Here is a 21,662-nt window from a genome sequence, read left to right as displayed (position 1 = left end):
TTTTTTTTGATTAATTTATTTTTATAGAGAGGAGAAGGGAGGGAGGAGAGGAAGAACGTCAATGTGTGGTTCCGTCTTGTGCGCCCCCTACTGGGGACCTGGCCCATAACGCAGGCATGTGCCCTGACTGGGAATCGAGCCAGTGACCCTTTAGTTCACAGGCCAGCACGGAGCGAGGGCCCACTTCAAGTCTTTCACACAGCACCAGGCACTCACTCACATTGATTGAGTGAGTGCTCAGTCAATGGGCTGTTCCGTTCCTTGTTTGCTTCGGTGGGTGACCTCTGTCAGAGCTAACATCTTAACACCCCATCAGCACCCAGCTTAACACCCAGCAAGGGCTCTGAAGCCAAAGTGTCCCACTGGGACCTCAGCTAATGTCAGGTGTTGGGCACCTGGCTAACTGTTTTCCGTGTCCTCTATTTTCGTGCCCCCAACAACACTTTGAGGGGGATGGTGCTTTCATTCTTGCCATTTTGCACATGTGGAGACTGAGGCTCTGAGAATTAAAGTGACTTGCAGGCTGGAGGTGAACCCGAGGATAGAGGGGAGCTGTGACCTCTGCCCAGGGGAATGAAAGGGCATGTCCTGGTGGGAGGTGACGTTTGGGAGTCCCTTGATGGGTGGCTGGTCTGTTAATAGGGAGAGGTGGGGAGATGAGGAGAGCGGGGAAGGATGAGCCAGGCAGAGGGGACCGCGTGATCGAGGCTTGAAGACTTGGACGGCTCTGGGTGCCTTCACGGATCACATGGAGGGCGGGTGGCAAGCAGGGCTCGCCGTGGCAGCTCGCAGTGTGACTGCTCAGTGGGACCCTGGGACCCAAGTCAGGCAGGGCGGGGGAGGCTGCTGCGGTTGGGAAGGGGTTCCCGCCCCTGGGAAGAAGAGGGTTCCTGACCATCTAGGTTCTAGAAGGTCTCTTCTCCCAGAACACTCTGCTCTTCCGTTGTCCTAAGACTCTCCGCTCCAACAGACCCAGGTTAAACAAGTTCACCATTTTAACATTTTAATGTCTTTTTAATTTTTTTATCCTCACCCGAGGACATTTTTTCCCATTGGTTTTAGAGAGAGAGGAAGAGAGGGAGGGAGAGAGGGAGAGAGAAGGAGAGGGAGAGAAACATGGATGTGAGAGAAACCATCCATGGTTTCTTGTATGCGCCCTGACCAGGGATTGAACCCACAACCTGGGCATGTGCCCTGACTGGAAATCAAACCCGCGAACTTTCGGTCTATGGGATGACACTCCAACCAACTGAGCCACATCAGCCAGGGATGGTTATTTTTTTAAAAAACAATTTAAGAATTTAGCAATTAAGATTTCCTAATCCTAACACTTTAATGGTTCAATGTCCTGCATTTCTTCCGTTCTAAGAGTCTACTAACTCAAGAGTTTAAAAGCTTCGAAGTCCTATAATTCACACCTGCTGAGAAGCCTTTGGTTTAGGCCCTATAATTTGCAGATTCTATGATTAATTTCAGGAAGATGCTGAGTGTGTGGGCGGGGAAGGCAGGGGCAGGTCTGGTGCACAAGCATCACCCCCACACACCCCTCAAATGTCAACTTCCCGGAGGCTGGGTACAGGAGAGGCATCAGGAAATATTTGCAGAATGACTGCCTATTTGGGCAAGAAAGGACAGGGCTGGCTTGGGGGTGGGGTTTGGGGCCAGGGGTGGCTCTGGGCCAAGTGCAGGGCTTGCGTTGGCATAGGTAAGAGGAAGGAGTCAAATGCATTCTTGGGAAGCCCACACAAAGTTGCAGATAAACGGTTGAGCATTGGAGCTTGTATTTGAAACAGAAACCATGCCAATGTTGACAGGCAATGAAGTCAAACCTGCAGGCCGGACCCGAGGCTACTGTGAAGCCAGGATGATCCAAAACCAGGAGTTCAGCCACCCTTTCTATAGATTTCTATAGATGGCCAGTTAGTAAATATTTCAGGTGCTGTGGGCCAACAGATATATCGTGCTCCTTTAGCACAGAAGACCGTCATTGCGTCATAAGCACAACGCATTGCCATCAAATTCAAAAACAAAATAATACACACTCCGCTGTACGTTAAAAGTGCAACAGTTGACCACCAACGGATGAATGGATTAGTCAGCCTTAAAAAGGAGGGAAATTCTGACACAGGCCACAGCATGAGTGCGGCTGGAGGACATTGTGCTAAGTGAAACGAAGCAGTCGAAAAGGCCAAATATATGACTCCGCTTATATGAGGTGCCTAGAGTAGTCAATTCATGGAGACAGAAAGTAGAGTGGTGGTTGCCAGGGGCTGGGGGAGGGGAAATGGGGAGTTCTTGTTTCAAGGGGACAGAGGTTCCGTTTGGCAAGATGAAGAGTTTTAGAAATAGATGGTGGTGATGGTGGCACAGCAATGTGAACGTATTTAATGCCACTGAATTGTATACCTCGACAATGGTTAAGGTAGCAAATTTCATGTTTTGTCTATTTCGCCACAATAAAAATTGTAGCATTTGAAGTCCACTTTCCTGGTTTGACGTGATGGATGTGCCGTGGTAATAAAACATATAAAAGAAGAGGCTGCCCTTATTTGTGCTTGTGCGACGGTGTGTCTGGTGCCCTACTGCCGTCAGCGTGCAGCTACGCCCCTCCCACTTCCTGTGGCTTGTGTGCGGAGCAGCCCGTGCGTGCAAAGTGATGAAGGTGAGGAGGGTCGTGACTCCTCAGCTCCGCCCTTGCAGGGCGAAAGCCCGTGGCCAGCTGGTGGCGCATGGGTGTGCTTATGTTCCAATGACACTCGGTTTATGAACGTGAAAACTGAATTTCACTTACCTTTCACGTGTCATGGTATATTCTTTTTTTGATTCCATCCCCCTCCCCACTCCCACCCCCTGCAAACACTTAAAAATATTAACCCCATTCCTAGCTCATGGGCTGCAGAAACACAGGCTGTGGCCCAGATGTGGCCTGCAAGCTGTAGTTTGCCAACCCCTGGTCTAAAACATCACACTTGTCCATAATTTGGTCAGTGGCTTCCTTGGAGAATCGGTCCTTGGGAGAATTGACTTTCAGTTGGTTTGTTCCAGATCAGTTGGTCTGCCTCCCTGTGAGCAGGGAAGAACTTGGGCCATCTCGAATGTGGCTTTGCTTGACATCTCTCTCAGAGGAGAGAAGTTTCTGGTGCTCTCAGTGTCGGGCTGCGATGCTGTGGCCCCCATCAGCTCCCTGGGGGAGGAACTCACGGGCAAGACTTGGCTCAGGACTGCGTCCCAAAAGGAAGCCTCTGACTGTTTACACTCTTGGATGCTGGGGGCAGAAGCTCACGGATGCCCCTCACCACTGCGGTGGGGTTGGGTCTCCCTGTCCAATTCCAGCCACCTCAGCTGTGAAATTACCAGAACTGGACACCCAAGAGTACATGACTTTATTTGTTCCTTCCCAGTGAGAGCCATGTGGCTGGAGGAGGGGAGAGATGGGTCGTCGAGGAGCAGTTGAGGTGAGGATTCATGGGATAGGGGGGCTGGAGAAGGGGTCCAAGAGGAAGTGGGAGGGGCGCACACTTCAGTGGACAAACACTGAATCTGAGGGACCCACTGCTTTTACAGCCAGCGGAAGCAAGGCTGCTCAACGTGACCTTGTCCTCCCAGGTTGTTAGCCTCAAACACAACCCTGAGAGATGGCATGGGTGGAGAGCAGTCAGGGCTTTGCACTGCAGGCAACCCAGCGAGAAGGCATGGAGTTGCTCAGGCCCATGGCAGATTGCCTCTCCTGGGAGTGACGCAGGTGTGCTTGGGTGCACGTCTCCCAGGGAAGGGAAGAAGGGGACAGGCTTTCTCCATCTTGTTCTTGAGCTGCAGGAGAAATTCAAGTCTGCTTTCTAAGGGTGGCCCCCGCTCCCCATCCCTGTGGGGTACAGCTGATCGTCACTATCAAAGCTCGCTTGTTCATTCAGCTAACACTCTGAGGGATCCTGGGGGTGCTGAACCCTGGGGACGCACCTTCTGTGTGCTGGGTCCTGGGCGGGCCATTGTGTGGACCCTGTGAAGGGCCGGAGATCTTCCTCTACCTTGAAGCTAATACACTACCTGTCACAGTGTCATGGATGCTGACAGGAGATCTGAGACCCCAAGGAGTTGAACCTGTGATCCAGAGATACAGGGAGGCAGCTATGGCTTCAAGGAGCTCCAGCTGGGGACACGGACACAGGTTCCAACTCAGTACCAGCTAGAGACGGGAAGAGAGGAAGGAGCAGCAGGTGGGAGTTTGGGAAGGCTTCCTGGAGGAGGTGGTGTTTGAATGGGGTTCTGAGGGCAAGCGAGAGTTTGCCAGGCAGAAGGTAGAGGAGGGTGTTGCTGGCAGAGGGATGGTGTGTGCAGTCTGGACTCGTGAGCAGTCCAGAAAATTCTGAGGAAGGGGTGTGGCAGGTTATCCCTGGAATCAGAATCCTGCTCATTTAGCGCTGCACTTACTTAGCCACAGCACCTGCAGGGAGCGGGGCAGGAGAGGACTCAGGGGAGGTGGTGGGCGGCCTTGAGGGCGCGCGGGTTCTGCCCAGCACAGCCTCAGCTGCTCCCAGGGAGGGGCCGGAGGAGGGAGAGTGGATGGGGGGCCGCTTCCCAGAGGGAGGGCGTCGTTTTATTTTCAGAAACATTTACAAATTATTGTTGCAAAGATAATACATGTTTGCCATAAAAAAAAATCAAACAATACAGAACTTAATAAAGTAAAAAAGCTTGCCCTCCTCCAGGATCTCTTTCCCCAGGGGTGACCATTTTTAGCCTTTTCCTGTGAGTATTTCTAGGACATCCCTAAAATATGTACAATTCTGAGTGAATTTTTCCAAGAAAATGGTATCATGCTAGTAGCATATACCTTATTCTGCAGCTTCTAGTCACTGTCACTGTTTATTTGTTCAGCAAACATTTATTTATTTAGAACCTACTGTATGCCAGGTACAGTGTTCGGCTCTGGAATACAGCAAAGAACAGGTCGGGCAAGATCTTTGCTCACATAGAGCTACTTTATGCAAAGAGGCAGGTAAGCAAGCACATACATAAATAAAATAATTATGGGTTACTGGAAGCGCTGTGAAGGAAATAAGCAGGATGCTGTAATAGAAAAAAGATAAGAGACCTATTTACAAGGGGTCACCAGGGAAGGCTCCTTGGAGGAGGTGACATTTGAAGTGAGGCTCAAAGGAGGGGGAGGAGACGAAAGCAGCTAAAAAGCCAGATAACAGCATTGTAGGCAGAGGGAAGAGAAACACAAATGTGTTTATAGCAGAGTGTGTCATCGTGAGGCAGCACCGGACAGACCCAAGCTAAGGGACATTGCATGAAAAAACTTTAAAAATGTCAACGTAATGAAACACGAAGGAAGTCTGAGGACCCATTCCAGATGTGAGGAAGCTAAAGAGACAGGATGGCTGGATGCAACCCGTGATCTTGACTTTGCTGCTGTAACTGACGTTATTTGGACAGCTGGTGAAACCTCAAAGACGCCCGTTGATTAGATAGCAGTGTGGTGTCAGCGGCAATTGTACTGGGCTGTGTTAGAGGCTTCCATACTTTCAGGAAATAAGTACTTAAGGATTTATGATAAAGGACATTGTGGCTGCAACTTACCACTAAGGGGTTTGGGAAAAATATATACAATACCGAGTAATATAAAAATATAAATATATTGCTTCTTGGCCTTTGGGTAAGATCAAGTGTAGTATCTGTTCTTATCAGTTTAATAAAAATACATAAAAATATAGAGAGAAGAGGAGAGAGAGAACACTAATGTAAGATATTATCTGGGGAATCTAGTGATTTAGGTGGTGGGTATCTTGGAATTTTTTGTATTATTCTTGCAATTTTTCTGTTAATCTGGAATTATGTCAAATAAAAAAGGAAGACGATACCATTTATTCTTCTCACGAAAAGCGAATGGAGGTGTTCCTCCCCCTGTATCTACACTGAGTATTTTTAATCTTTTGAATCTTCACCATTGTGGCAAATTAAAAGTGTATCTTGCCCTGACTGGTGTGGCTCAGTTGGTTGAGCGTCGTCCTGCAAAGAAAAATGTCTCCAGTTCTATTCCCAGTCAGGGCCTATGCCTGGGTTGCGGGCCAGATCCCCAGCTGGGGATGTGCAAGAGGCAACCGATCCATGTTTCTTTCACACACTGATGTTTCCCTCCGTCCCTCCCCCTCTCCCTAAAAATAAATAAATAAAATCTTTACAAATATATATCTCAGTTGTTTTATTGGGCATTTGTCTTATAACCAGGGCTGAGCACCTTTTTCTTTGTGTTTGGCCATCTCTATTTTCTCTTCTGTGTAAATAGGGGAGTGCAGGTCCTCAGACCAGACCCCTTCAACATTTGGGGGGGGAGGAGAGAAGCCAAGGAAGGCGGAGAGGGCGTGGCATTGAGATGCCAAGGAAAGAAAGTGCTTCAAGAAGGAAGGAGGCCAACTGTGTCCCAGGCTGCTGAGAGGGCCAGTAAGAGGACAGGGCAGTGACCCTGGGTTTGGTGGCATGAAGGCGACAGTCTTAGTGGCATGTTCAGATGGAAGCCTAATCACAGTGGGCGGAGGGGAGAATGGGAGGTGATGCTTTGAAGAGAGAGACCATACCCACTCTTTCAGGAATGTTGCTGGGAAGTGGAGCAGAGAAATGGGGCGGGGCTGGAGGGGGGTGGGGCCGGGAGCACAACACTCCTTGTGTTTGCTTCTGTGGGTAATTCAGAAAAGGGAGAGACCCTGATGATGCAGGAGACGGCAGCGGCGACGGGAGTGCAGTCCTTGAAAAGAAGAGAGGGTCCATTACGTTCTCCTTGGTCCCGCAGTGCAAATCCCATCTTGACAGCAATGACTCCCAATGGCAGGCTCTTTCTTCACCCTAAGTGGCCCCTGAACCCCAGCCACATCCAGACACCCGCTGCTTGATATCGCTCCATGGTTGGTCCATGGGTATTCAAGTCCAGCTGGCCAAAAAAGAACTCCTGACTTTGTTTAAGTTACTTAGCTACTTTGAGCCTCAGTTTTCTCATCTGTAAAATGAGGATGATAGCCGGGCAGACCGCGTAAGGTGCTTGAGCAGATTATGTGGGAGAATCCACGTAGAGAATTGTTCTCAACCTGGAGTCATTTCCCCCCAGGGGCCATTGGACAATGTCTGCAAATGGTTTTGGTTGCTCAACTGTGTGTGTGTGTGTGTGTGTGAGCACATGCCCACTGGCACCTAGTGGGTAGCAGCCAGGAATGTTACTAAATATCTTACAATGTACCAGACAGCCTCACATCAAAGAATCGCCTGACCCCAAGTATCAATGTTGCCAAGAGCGAGAACCCCTGGTGCAGAGCAGGCCAGGCATAGAGGAAAAGATCAATAAATGTTAACTATTATTATTATTTTAAAACTTCTGTCCAAACCAGCCTCTGCCCCTCCCTGCCATTTTTTCCCCCATCTCAGAAAAAGTATCATCATCTACCCAGTGTTCAAGCAAAATATATACAGTATCCTCATCTCCTTTTTTCCCCTTCATCCTTGAATCCAGTGCCTTACTTGCAAATCCTTGTCAATTATTCCCAAAACATCCTGAATCCTTACACGCCACCCCCCCACCCCCCAACGCATCCACCTCATGCAAAGCCCGCATCAGTTCTGCCCTGGACTGGGGCAGGCGCCTCCTAATGGGGCTCCCTGCTTCTGCTCTGGCCCCCACTTCGGTCCTCTCCACACAGCCCCAAAGTGATCTTTAAAAAATGCAACCAGATCATGCTACTCTGTTGCTTAAAACCTTCCAGGGACTTCCCACTATCACTCGAATCTCAACTCCCCCGCCCTTCCCCTCTCCGGGCCGACAGAGTCCTGCGCGGTCTCGCCCATCCAGGCTCTATACTTTCTTTCTCACCCACTTCTCTCTAGCCATACCGGCCTTCTTTTGGCTTCTTGAACATTCGAGCTCATTCCTACTTGGAGACCAGGTGCTACCCCACTGGTCCCTCCCCTGCAGTGCTTTTCCCCGACCAGCTCGTGGCTGGCCCGTTCTTGTCATTCAGGCACCAGCGCCTCTTTGAGAGACCTTTCCTCACTCACCTGTACCACATCGCCCCATTTTACTTGGCTGCGTAGTACTGATCGCCGCGTGCCGTATGAGGTATACATTTGTCTGTTTCTTTGTTGTTGCCTGTTTCCCTTCCCTAGATCATTCCACGAGTGCAGGGGCCTCGTTTTGCTCACCATGAACCTCCAATGTCTAGAACAGTGCCTGACATATAGTAGTTGTTCAATGAATAATAGCTGAATGGGTTTTAAATTATGTGACTTGCCTCTTCATGACTTTCTGCATTTTTCTACTTATTACTCTTATTTATTTGCAAGAGCTCTTTGTTTATTAAGGATATTATTGTCTTTTGGTTTCTTTAGAGGTGCTTGCTGAAACAAATGCTGCAAACTTTTGACTATGGTAGCGTGAGTACCTAGCTCTAACCACTTGGATAAGTTGTTCCAGCCTGGAATAGAAACAGTGAAAAAATAGTAATGGACACTTAGGGTTGACCAACCAACTCATATGCAGAATCAAAAGGAGGACCCACTTCCCCTCCTTGGAAGGCTGAGAGCTCAGACTCCCAGGTCCTTGACCTATCTTAGCTAGTGGCACGAGCAGGTGACTTTTTGGCATGTTTCTTTGCCTGAATTGAGTCACTTGCAAATTGGAGATACTGTTGTTAGCACCTGACTCATAAGCTTAAGCTGTTTTAAACTTTTCGGGTGGTAGTTTGGGGTTGGATCAACAGGCCCACAAGTATTTGGGGGGTTCCTTTTCTGTGCCAAGGCCCCGATGGAATAAGACATAGTTCTGCCTTCAAGGAGTTTGCTGACTAGAGAGGGAGAGAGAGAAGTCTGCAGATCACTTTAGTTGTTATGGGAAATGGTACATGTGTGCGCAAAGCTCAGACATCGTACACCAAGAAGTGGTGGCTGCCTAGCTGGGGGGCGGGGCAAGAAAAACTTCCCGAAGGAGCTGGCCCCTGCATAGGGCTTGTGGGGATGAACAGGAGCGAGTTCATCAGGCAGCGCAGTCAGCGCAGAGGGAGCTGCTTGTGCAGAGGCCTGGAGGGGGCAGCAGGACGGTGGGCGTGGGAAAACGACAGCTCTGTGGATCCTTCTCTGACTGAGCCCGCCACTTCCACTCCTTCCCTTTCTCAACTTTGGCCCGAGCCGGCGTGCTCTTGCTGGGGAGGCAGCTGGCATGTGACTGCAGGAGTGCCGAGCCTCCTTGGGGAGGCTGGGAGGTGGCCCTCTCAGGGAGCCCTGCCCCAGGGGCCGGTCTTCAGGGGGCTTGCCACGCCTCTTTCCTCTGCACCACAGGGAACGAGGCAGGAGGCTCTGTTCTGTGGCTCTCTGGCTTGGCCCAAAAGTCTCACCTGTCATTGTCTGCTCATTTCAGGAGCAGAGAAGCCACAGGGATGGGAACCCTTGGGGAACTGGAAGGTACTGAGCTGAATGGCAGAGCTGGGCAGAAGCTGAGTTACCTTAGTCCAGGGAGGGCAAAATGTTGCATCTTCCCCGGCACCTCCATCCTTGGTTCTCGGTGGCTGCTGGAAATTATATGTGAGAGGCTGAGATGTGTCTCAGCAGGAAAGTGTGTTGTGATCAATTAGCAATGTCTGCCCTGAGCACTGGAAGGGGGAGAAAGGCCTGTGTGTTGTGCATCTTGCCATCTCTAGTCATTTTACAGCTTGAGAGACTGAGGAGCAGAGAGCAGAAATGTCTTACTTACTGTTTGATCTCCAGCCCCAGGCAGCACCTGTCACACAGTGTCAGGAAAAGTCTATGGAATTGGCTTGCATGCAACTAATGGCCCAGTTCTCCCAAGTCTCAGTTTTGCAGTCTCTCTATTAAAATGGGACAAGTGGCTGTTTGGTGCATGAAATCTTGCATGTTTCCTGGGAGCTTTCCTGCAAAGGAACGGCTGCTAGAGGAGGCCGGGGAACCAGAGCTGTGCATCCTCTTGGCAGCCGCAGGACGACCTGGGCCGAGAGGCTGGGGACAGACGGGCCCCAGGCTGCAGGAGAGCTGCCGCTGCCCTTTTTAAAAAGACTGATTCAAAAATATTAAATAAAACAGGAGAGACACAGAACTTCAAGTCTGAAAGCCCTTGGGAGACTTTTAGTACAGTCCAGCTGGTAAAAAAAGACATAGCCCTGGATTTAAATCTCAGCTCTACCTCTTTCTAGTTGTGTGACTTTGGGCAAGTGACAGAACCTGTCTGATTCCATTCAGTGTCCTCACTGGTAAAACTAGGATAATATCATCTCCAGCTCAAAGGGTGAGTGAAATATGCAAGCAAATTGCCAGGCCAGTGCTTGATCCTGGAAATAGCAGCTTCCATTTTACAAAGGAAAAAAAAAAAAAGACAAATTCTTGTTCCAAAGGCACTAGTGCCCAAATTTTTAGCAGATATTCGTATAAGACAGGCACAGTGGACTGGTCTACTTTGCACCTTCCAGCATATTTCATCCCCTCAAGCCTCCCATTACATCTTCAGAGCAGTTTTGTCGTTCTCATCAGTTCAACGTGGGAGTTCACTCAGCATCTGCTACATGCCAGCACCCTGCCTACATCTAGACAGGAACAACGGATGACAAGCAGGTGACCAGCGCTTCCACAGGAAGTCCAGCTCTGCCAAGTTCCTTCCTGCTGGGTCTCAGTTTCCCCATCTGTGACACAGGTGTCGGCCTGGACCAGAGATGCGGAGACCCTTCTGGCTCCGGTTTAGGGGGTGGGGCGGGGCCGGGGTTGGCTGTTGCTCTGGGGGACTGGGGATGGGACGAAGTGAACCGCGCGGCGTGAGCTGGGCGAGAGAGACGCGCCCAGCCGGGCCCTGAACCGTGACGGCCCGGTCTGGAGCAGGAGTGAGCCCGCGCACCGAGGGTTTAGCGAAGGATTAGCTGGGGATTAGGACAGGCGGCGAGCGAATTAGTGACTAAGCAACACATTCGCAGCGGGAGCCCGGGGCCCCGGGCCCCGGGCCCCGGGCCCGTAGCTGGAGTTCCAATCTTAAATCCGATCTCACCCCGGGGCGGGGCGCTGATGAAACGCCTAAGTCCCTTGGCTGGTGGTGTCAAGTCGAGTTTGCGAGGAGGCACCGCCCCCTCCCTGCGATGAGCGAGCGCGGGACGGGGGTGTGCTCGGCCCCTCCCCACACCCCCGACCCAGTCTTGCCCTTCGAGGAAACCCACGCGCCTCCCAAAGCCTGTGAATGGGAGCTAGCTATTGTTTTTATTTACAACTCTTTTTTTCCGATTTTCCAGGTGGGGTGGCTAAAATTCCTACATCAGAAGCTGATGGCTTCTTCCGGGCTTTCAACGAGAATGCTGCGCCTGGTATCTGGGCGAGGCTCTGGGCCAGAATCTGGGCCCTGCCCCTGTGTCTTGCGGCCCCTCCCAAGGCTCTCCCTTAATCCTTACTGCTTTGGCCCGGGCAGGTGAGTCTCTCTCGCCCAGCTCAAGATTAAAGGAACACAAGCATTGGGCTGGTGCTAGGCCAATATGCCTCATTGAAGTGGCCTACAAGCTTCTCAGGGGGCGAGCAGAGGCTGAGCCCGTGGCGGGCCTGGCCAGAGAGGAGCGAGCCGCGCCATGGGAGTCCGCATTTGAATCCCGGACTTGGCGACTTCAGAGCTGGGCTCTCACTTTTCGTTCTCCCAGGATGCTGTGGCGGTCGGTTGCCCAATGAGGAAACTGAGCAATGGCTGCCTTCATTTCCTATGGCCGTTTTGTATCAAATTGCCACAAAGTCAGTGGCTGAATAAGACAAGTTTATTATTTTCTGGTTCTGGGAAAAAAATCCAAGAGTCACCAGGGCCGCTGCCCTCCTTCCAGGAGGCGCTGGGGGTGAATCCATGTCCTCTGTCTGCAGTTTCTAGAGGCCACCCGCAGTTGTGGGCTCACAGCCTCCATCTTCTCCTTCAGTCAGCCGGGTGGCGTCTTTCGGACCCTCCTTCCGTGGTTACGTCCCCCTGTGACCGCCGCTGGGAAAGGTTTCCACTTTTAAGGAGTCCTGTGATTAGATTGGGCCCACCTGGATAATCCAGGCTCTCTCCTTCTCTCAAGATCCCCGATTTTAATCACATCTGCAAAATACTTTTTGCTCTGGTCACAGGTTGTGGAAATTAGGATGTCTTTAGGGGACCATTATTCTGCTTAGCGCAGAGGCGGTAATGATCTGTCCCAAATCACACAACTCAGAAGGAGCAGGACCAGGACTTGAACCTAAACCCCAGACCTCGTATGCCAGTGACCTCTCTCTCCCACCCTGCTCCTCTGCCGCTCTGGTTGTAACCTCTATGGACTGGGTGAGGTTCACGCGAAGGTTTCGTGAACCTTCTAAATGAATAAAACATTTTATAAACTCAAGACCTCTCAGGAGGTAGGTGCTCAGTAGACACAATTAGTTGGAGGACGGAAATGCCAAAGGCGGGATGAAGGAGTTGTACTTCTCAAATGTCACTTCTGTCCGTGGAAAGTCAGTCTTTCTGCCAAGACTGCTGAGAGGCAGGCATTTGTTTGTGAGCTGTGGCTCCTTTAAGGTGGAACTGGGAAGACTGGCCTGGTGCTGGCCCATTTCCTCCAGCGTGGGCCCTTGAGGCCTGCCTCCACACTTACCCAGCAGCCTCCAGGGCTTCATCCTAGATTTGCATTTGGGGGGTATAATCCGGAGGCTGTTATTTAGCAAACACTGTGGAGAGAAGTGGCAGTACGGGTGGAGCTGGAGCATGAGGAGCAGATCCCTTGCTTCTTGCTTTCCTATAAGCTACCTCCCTAACAGCTGGGGTGGTGAGAGCCCTATAAAAACAGCCCTGTGTTTGCCATGGGGATAGTGTTGAAAGTGTTTATATTTGATGGGCTACTTTTCAACACATACACGTTGTAGAAAACCCAACTCAGCTAATAAAGGGCATTTCTTGGCTCCTGGGACTGAAAAGCCAGAGGTAGGTTAACCTCCAGGTACAGCTTGATCCAGCAGCTCATTAATCCTCAGTTCCTTAGGCTCAATTTTAGCTCCATTTTCGGTCAGTCTTTACCTTTGGATTCCTAAGATGACTCAAGAGGTTTCTGGGACTCTGTTTCTCGCTACAGATGCGGTGGAAAAGAGAACATTTGTCTCAAGCATGTGCTCGTGATATAGACTTTCCTATAAGCCAGATTTTGGTCCCCGATTGGATCGTTTGACCCGGGCCTAGGAACTGAAAGCACCAAGCTGCCTGCCCTACCACCAGCCCTACAAGTGACACTGGTACTGAGAACGAATAGGGAGCCAACAGAGGTGACTATGTTATTCACTAGGACTTCATTAATGCATGCTGTTCACTTAGCTTTTATTAATGTAGACTTAATCCAAATCTATACTAACCTAGTAACAATACTAATCACTCTGAAACAATCAGTGGTAACATCACATGAGAGAACTGGGGGATAACGAACCTGAGTCTCAGAGTTTCAGTCTGCAGGTCGGGGAGAGAGCATGGTGAGCAAGGGAGCCGTCAGCATCTTGCAAAGAAGGATCTCCGGAGCCAGATGGGCAGCAGGGCAGACGAAGTCCTCAGTCCAGCAGGGCAGGACCTCTGGTAGCCGGTGCCCAAGGAGCTCAGCGTGGCGTGGAGTGGCACTCTGGTGTGTGGGGCTCAGCTGTCTCAGCAGTGGTCTGAAGCCTGCCTCAATTATATGTTGAAAGCAGCGTACTCCAGCCTTCTGGGTCTCTTGATAAGTGTCTTGGCACCCCTGATGGCAAGTGGGGACTTTCCCCAGGAGCCTATTTCTGGGTGGTCCCCCTCTGCAGACATGGCTGTTCTGGTCATGTATGCAGATGTCTTGGGTGTGTCTCCTTGCCAGATGTGTCCAGTATAACTTAGGTAGTTTTCCTCTTGAACCAAAGTGTCATGCTTGACTGGCAGCCATCTTGGTTGACATGAGTGACTCCATTTTGTTTTATATACTTTATGCTCTCTTGACCAGATCAATACCATTTTATTGGTCTTGCTCTTCACAACATTCACTTCCCTGGTAGCTCAAAAGGTTCTGGAATGGAGTTTTTTGGTCCCAACTGGCCTGCTTTGGGTCATTTGGCCACCTCCCAATCAATAACTGTGGCCAGAAGGAGGACATGTTGAATGACCTAAGTCAATTGGCACCTGCCTCTAAAGTTGGGGGTGGGGTCAATTCATCCAAAAGCACCAGGCTGGCAAATTTGAGGTCCCATTAGGAAGGGAGAATGGATGCTGGGGAGTCTGTGGTATGGCCCCTCTAGTCATCACCATGTCTCCTTTGTGAGGACACACAGCTTTGCGCTTTCAGAGCAATGGGCATGTTTGTACCTTTGGATATCATGACACTTATATGTGTGTGTATACGTGTGTGGAAGGGAGGGGTTCAAATGAAAAAGAAATTAGGGAGAAAAGAAAATAAAGGTCAGATAAGGAGAATTAGCACATAGATGTTAACGTCACAAGCTTGTACTTCGTCCCAGCCTCTTGAGCCTTAGTTTCCTCACCTATAAAATGGGGATACTAATTTTTATAGTAGCTAATGATGGGGATCTAATGATGGACAAGACAGATGTGATCCCCAAGTTTTCCAAGCGTAAGAAGTTGTTGTTTTTAATCATTAAAAGATGCAAATGTTAGAGGGGCCCCTCCAACTAGTCGTGGATGGGGAGTGGCATTTCCAAGGCCACACAGCAGTGGAGCTGGGACTTGAGGCTGGAGCCTTCAGCTCCCTTTACCTCCTTCCCCATCTCTACCCTCCCCACACAATGATCACCTCCTGGTTAATGGTCCAGACTTCCTCCTGGTGCACTTAGGAGCCGTGTTTGATGTTGCTCTTCCTGGTTCCAGGAGAGGACAGGCCTTCCTGAAATTAACGCTGGTAATTGTGGCGGAGGGTTAGTCATGGCTTTGCAGTTCCACTTTTCCCTCCAGCAGCCTGGCAGTGCTGCCCAGGGAGGGGAGCAGAGTGTGAGCGCCAGGTAATGATTTTTGTGTTCTGGGAGGGAGCCACGGGGAGGAGGTCAGGCCAGCTCCGCTCTGTGTGCGTGGTTCTGGGTGCTTACGCACAGTTGGGAGTGCGCGTGCGCGTGCGTGTGTCTGTGTGTGTGTGTGTGTGTGTGTGTGTGTGTGGAGTACCGCTGGGCAGAGCTGGGGGCGCTCCCCACAGGACGCCTGGGTCTAGACCTTGTTTCCTTGTTCCCTAGCTTGGTCACTAGGGCCAAGTCACCTGTCACCTCCTGGCCCCAGTTTCTTTAACTGTAAAATGGGCATAATCCTTACCTGGTCCTTGTTTTCCTTAGAAGATGTTTGTGAACAACAAGTAAGACCACAAGGACAAAACTGGGTGGGGGAGGGGAGGGAGGGACCCCTCACAGAGGCCGAATGAGCTGGTGCTTAGGGTGCAGACTGCTCTGTTCAAGTCCCTCCTCCTCTGTTTACTAGCTGCATGACCCTGACTTCACTTCTCTGGGCCTCAGTTTCCTCATTTGCAAAATGGGGGGAATATTAGAATTGACCAAAGTTCATCAAACCTAAAATTGCCATCAATTGTCCAACACCAGTATTTTATATGTCATAAATAAAGAGGCCACTGATTAAGACAATGCTTCCTTATTATCAGGATTTTTAATTTTGTTCTTATCCAAAGAACTCTTTCAGACAATGCTCTTTGTCATAAATCCAGTCTAAATGTTAGATGAAGTTTAAGTGAATTGGCTAAGATATTCCTCAAACATCTTCATAGGCAGAGTCTGACTTTTCCGAATCACTGTTCAACTCCAGCTTGCTGGGGACCAGGCATTCCTGTGATTTGTCCTCTGTGCCCCAGGAATGTGTGGGGAGGGGTTGGCAGCATCTCGTCAAAGAGAGCTTGTCTAAACTGTACTTCCTTTTAAACTCCTGACCCCTCTGCATTCAGGAGGCAACCTGCCCCTAAAACAGTAACACGGAGCCACTGCAAATGACAGAGATTCAGAGGGAAATTGACAGATTGCACCCCCTCCCCGCCCTTCCCCACGCACACTCGAGAGGAGGCCAGAAGGCAGGGGCCAAAACTTCCAAGGAAGGTGTGCGGTGGCACAGTGGGGCCCTGACGAGGTGACACTAGGCCAGGCAAGGCAGCTGAGACTCCACAGCTGGAAACCGGGCAAGGATGCAGGCTCTCAGGATGGCCACGAGCTGCGTGGCATGATGTCCATCTCTGCACTGAGTGCCAGAGGGCTGAGGCCTGGATAGGGATCCTATGATGCTATATTTGTTTTCAACTAAACTTAAGTGCAACTGAGAAAAGAGTAAGGGGTGAGGGATGGGGAAGGTGAACCCTAAATTAATGGAACTCTCCCTGAATTGCACAAGGCAAGCAAATTATACTTGGCTGAAATTAACCTGAAATGACCAAGGTTACCCATTGGCTGGTTTGTGTTTCCACCAGCAGGAAACAAGGAGCTTGAAACATATACTACATTCAGTTGCAGAAAAATAAAGTTGTAATTCTTGCATACATGAGTTTAGGGCCTGAGAGAGTCACACCCACTGCATTGAGGGTGGGGCAAAAGTAGGTTTACAGTTGTGAGTACGCAATACACAGTTTATTCTTTTATTATCATTTACTAGTTGTTGCATTATTTCCATACAAACAACAGTAAACCTACTTTTGCCTCACCCTGAATTTAAGTACACATGCCCTTGTAAATAGATAAGCATTCATGTCCATATTGCTATAAGTATCAAAGGAGAGACATTAAATATTAACACAGATCCCCTTTTGATGGGGCTACCCTGGTTTGTATTAGGTTGGCACGCAGGTTTTGCAGCTGTAACAAAGACCAGAAAGCACTGGCTTTCCCAGGAGAGGAGAGGAACGGGCAGGACATACACAGTCTAGGGGTGTCGTGGGAGCTGACTGATGTGTTGGGTTCTGGGCTCCTTCTGCCTTGTTGCTCTGCCCTCCCCAGTACTTGGTTTCCACCTCATGATCTAAGCTGCCTGCCCCGGGTCCCACCTGTAATCCATCTAGTGAGAAGGGAGAAAGGGGAAAATGAGGGCAGATTTCTTTCTTTCTTTCTTTTGTTTTTTAAGGGCACAATCTAAAAGTCACATTTATCACTTCCTATTATATGACTTGGACATATCTTGTCACATGGTCACATACGCTTCAAGGCATGCTGGGAAATTGAGTCTTAAGCTGTGTGGCCATGTGCCCATCTAAAGCATTTACTATTAAAGAAGGGGAGAGTGGGTCTGGGGGAGGGGCATCTAGCAGTCTGCCACATGGGTGGCGGATGTGTTTCAGGATTCCTTTTTATACTTTCACAGTTAGTAAAATCACCCTGCTGGTAATTGCTGATTCCATTTTTATGGGTGTTTTCCTTCCCATCTGATGGGAGGCAGTGTGATATAGAAGGAAGAGTGAGGCTCTGAAGCGGGAGTAAATTCTGGATTTGCCGCTTCTTAGCTGGGAAGCGTGGGGAAAGCCTTTCACGTCGTTCTCTGTGGTGAATGGTGCTGTGTGCTGCCCAGATGGCTGCTCCCCCAGCAAAACAAACAAACAAAACAAACAAAATCCTGAAGCACGTTTTCCAGCGTGGGGGGGTACTGATGGCAGATGGCTCTCAGGTGAGTCCCTTCCTAGGACTTGCCCTCAGCCGGAGGCTGCTCTGCCGGGCCCAAGGCCATGCCCCATTCCACGCGGGGCAGTGCACATCCGGTGTCTGGGGACCCCTCGCCTCAGTGGGACATCTCTGAGTGCAGGGCACTCTAAGCCGGCTAGCTCCCTCATTCTGTAAATTTGAAACAATATTGTTATGGGGATCAAATGTGATATTTTAAGTACATAGTAGGTGCTCAGTAACTGACGACATGAGTGAACACTTAGATAGTGCTGACTCTTCACAACAAGCCAATGAGAGAGGTACGACCATTATTCCCATTTTACAGATGAAGACACTGAGGCCCAGAGAGGTTAAGTAATGTGCCCCAGGCACCAGCTTGTAAATGCTTAGACAGAGCACAGATGTCCGTCAGCTGGTGGGTTGGGGTTACGCAGTTAGAGCCAGCGGGGCGGGCTCGGCTTCTCCAGGCAGGGAGCCCGGGCGTTCGGAGCCCCTGCTGAGAGCCCCACCCATGTCCCCTCCCGGAGGCGCCCGGGGGACCATGGATGGAAGTCCTTTGTAAACTGTACTGCGCTGGGCACCTCTGAGCTCTGGTCATCGCCTGTGATTCTTTTTATAACAATGATAATTGTGCCCATTTGTGACATACTCACCATATGCCGGCACGACGTAAACACTTGACAAACATTATGTCATTTACTTCTCATCAACCCCCTAAGGCAGATGGCTATTGCTGTGTTTTATAGATAAGGAGATAGAGGCTCGGGAGGTTAAGTAAAATGGCCTTAGGTCCCACGGCTGGGAGGTGGTGATGAGGGACGCAGACCCAGGTCAGCGTGAGTCTGGGGGTTGTCCCTCAGCCCGAGGCCTTCAGTGGGATGAGGCCCTGAGGTGCTGCCTTCAAACAGACCCCAGACAGAGAAGGTAAGTTTACCAGGGCTGGCCAGTCTCCCTGGGCCAGGGCTCCGGAAAGTCCCCAGGGGATGGGGAGACACAGGTGCACCCTGGAGAAGCCCCCGGCTAAAAGGGCAGCCTCAGGCCCCAGGAAAGAAGAAACAGTGGGGAGAAGGGGCCAAGGAAGGGAGATGCTGGAGCAGGAAGTTGACCAGAGGGCAAGGTCAAGGCCAATCTCTCCTACTTTACTCATCCTCTTGTAACTGCTTCATGAATAACTGCCTGGAGGCTGGGTGGCCGGTCAGGAGGATATGATAAGGCCTCATGAGGTAGCCACACAGCCTGGTGTGTCCGACCTGGTGACTCAAGAGCTGTCCCCTGGAGTGGTACATGGGCCAGCTCCACCATCTCTCCTGGTGGCTCCCCTCCCCCACTTGCTGTGTGGCACTCAGTTTCCCTGCCTGCCAATGGAGGTGAATGGCGCTGGACATCTCTGTCCCTCCAGGGCTCAGTCATCTCAGGCCACGGACGGACCAGGAGACTTCCGTCTGGGAAATGTGGTTCTGAAGACCCCTCTTCTGGCCCTGTCCCTGCCGGCTCCACTCCTCACAACTTCTCGGCTCTCAGCGCCCCGCAAAGAGCCCCTTCTGAGGAAGTCCTTTCTGTCAAAGCCCAAGGTCAGTCCTCGGCCACACAGTGGCTTTGACTTTATGACCTAGTCCCTCCACTGGTTGGGAGACCTGGCAGCTTCTGCGGTCCCATCCTTCTTGTCTCACTGCCATCTCCTGTCCTGCCCCCTTGGCAGGGTGCCAGGGATGGGGGACACTCCGCAAGACCCAGCTGTCCCTCTGTGAGAACAACTCCCAGGGTGCGTGTCCAGCTGCTCCTGCGGCTGTCCCTCTGGGGTGTCCCCAGTGCAGCCCGACAGGGTGAGTGATTGTGACGCCCACTGCAGTTCCGCATGCTCTGTTCTGGATGCGCCATGTTATCATCCCCTACCCCACGCCCAGTGAGTACTGAGGCCTTCATGGTCCCCCACCCAGGGCGGGGGTCTGGGATCCAAAGCCAGGCACCCCTCAGCTGGTGTGCTCTGTAGAGCTGGGGGTGTGTATAGGTTGCGCATTCTTATACCCCATTTCTGGACTCCAGACCTGGCATGCGGTAGGTGTTCAGTGAATTTTTGTTTGAATAAATATAGGTGACTAGATGGAGGAATAAATGCGTGAAGGTGTCCGCATCTGTACAGTGGGTATGGTCATAGTACCAGCTTGTTAAGGTTGTTGGGAGGAGGAATGAGAAACGCCTGTGTAGGGCTGCGCGTAGCGCCTGGCACACGGCAAGTGCCCGGTGCATGTTGACATGCACATGTCACCCTGCTGGTGTCTTTTGGGCGTCGATTCAGATTCCCGCCTGTGGCCTTTTGGAGTGAGTCCAGGCCGGCATCTGACGGAGAAGCTCAGAACCCCAGAGTCTCAACCTCCAGCTCCTGGGACCGTGGGCCACCCAGACCGCAGTGCTGTTGTTGGCTAGTGCCCGGAGCAGTGATTGGGAGGGCAGCCAGCAACCCTTCAGGAGGACCCCATCGGAAAGAACAGAGGCGAGGCAGGACCCCACACAGACGGTGACTCTGGGGTTGGGCCAGCCCGTGGGGCGGTCTCGGACTCCGTACGGAGCACCTGCGGTGTGTGCGTCTACCTCGGGAAGGCGGGGCCTGGGTAAGATGTGACAGGGAGAGGGAGCTGCTTATGTGGAACCTGGAGTCAGGCAGCCTTGGGGTCAGATCCTAATGGAGTGACCATGGAGAAATCCCTTCACTTCTCTGAGCCTCAGTTTCCTCAAGTTTGCAAGTGACTGAGTGGGCACAGAACACAGTCATGCTGCTGGTACGGTACATAGCATTCAAAAAGCAGCACCTACCTGTTACACTTAATGTTAGGATATGGTCTTAGCCCTTCAGGATCTTACATTCCAGGTGAGGAGACAGGACAGGTGAGAAGCAAGCTGGGAGTCCATAATTCTAGCCGCGATGTGGGTCCCAAGTGCCATACAACGGGGAAGAGTTAAGATGGAAACTCACCTAGGTCAGAGTGATCTGGGAGAGCTTCCTGGAGGAGAGGGCCCCTGAACCAGTCCTAGGGGAAGGCTAGGCCGTGGACAGGAGGACAGAGGGCATTAGGTTTGGGGCACAGGTACAGGGGGCATGGTGGTGGGGTGGAACCCATATGCCTACCTGGGTACAGTGTTAGGGAGTGACGGTCGCGTGGTCTGAGGGCTGCTAAGTACACTTCTGGCGGGGGCGAGGGGTAGCAAGAAGGGCATGGGAAGCAGGGCCCACGGTCTTCCGGGAGCAGGTGGAGTTTGCTGAGAGGGCCTGGTTTAAGGAAGGTTTATTTGTTCTGCACCCAGCAGGGTTGAGGGTTATTTTAGCAGCTCAGGGAAGACTTGAGGGGAATGCAGCTTCCTGCTGCCTTCAGATCAGCCCAAGCCCCCCAGCCTCCCCCCAACGACCCTTGCAACCTCGTCTCTTCCCGCCTCCCCGACCCGAGCACCCCCACCTGATCCTCGAGCCGTGCCCAGTTACGCCCTGTCCCTAAACGTGCTTTGGGCTCTTTGCTCCACTCTTCTCGTGCCCACCTGGCAAAGCCCTACTAACCCCTTACGTCCTGGCTTAAATGTCACCTGCTCTTCGAAGTCTCCCTCGATCTGCCCGGGGGCGGGGGGGATGAACTCTTTTCCCGTTTGTGTCCCCCAGCTCCCCTGCCTTCATCCATTGTAGCAAGTAGCAGTTTGCTCTGCCAGTTACTGGTTGTGTGACCTTGGGCAAGTTATTAAGTGTCTTCATACCTCAGCTTCCTCACCTGTAAAAAACAGGGGCAGTAATGGCAGCCACCTTGAATGGATTAACCCTTGTACAGCTTTCTGAGCCGTGCCTCGCGCTGAGGAAGTAGTGTTACTCGTTATTAAAATAATTGCTGTTACCTCATTGGTCTGTTATGAAGATTGTGAGTTAATGAGTGTCAAGTGCTTAGCATGGTGCTGGGCACACAATGAGCCCTCAACACCTTGCACCTCTCACCCCCCTTGTCACCCCCATCAGCGCATCACCATTATCACTTTGCCCTTCAGCCTTTCCCAGACAGGACCCCTGAGGCACAGCTGTA

General features: G+C 51.2%; 1 pseudogene; it reads left to right on the top strand.

Moving 5' to 3' along the window:
• The first annotated feature begins 5,640 nt into the window (after nucleotides 1-5,640).
• Nucleotides 5,641-5,742, top strand: LOC129075697 (uncharacterized; annotated as a pseudogene).
• The last annotated feature ends 15,920 nt before the right edge of the window (nucleotides 5,743-21,662 follow it).

This window comes from Pteronotus mesoamericanus, unplaced genomic scaffold, assembly GCF_021234165.1.
Source record: "Pteronotus mesoamericanus isolate MK-2021 breed Mesoamerican mustached bat unplaced genomic scaffold, CSHL_Meso_final contig_557, whole genome shotgun sequence".
Lineage (NCBI taxonomy): Eukaryota > Metazoa > Chordata > Mammalia > Chiroptera > Mormoopidae > Pteronotus > Pteronotus mesoamericanus.
Note: the sequence above shows the minus strand (reverse complement) of the source record. Positions and strands in the feature narration are given on the sequence as shown.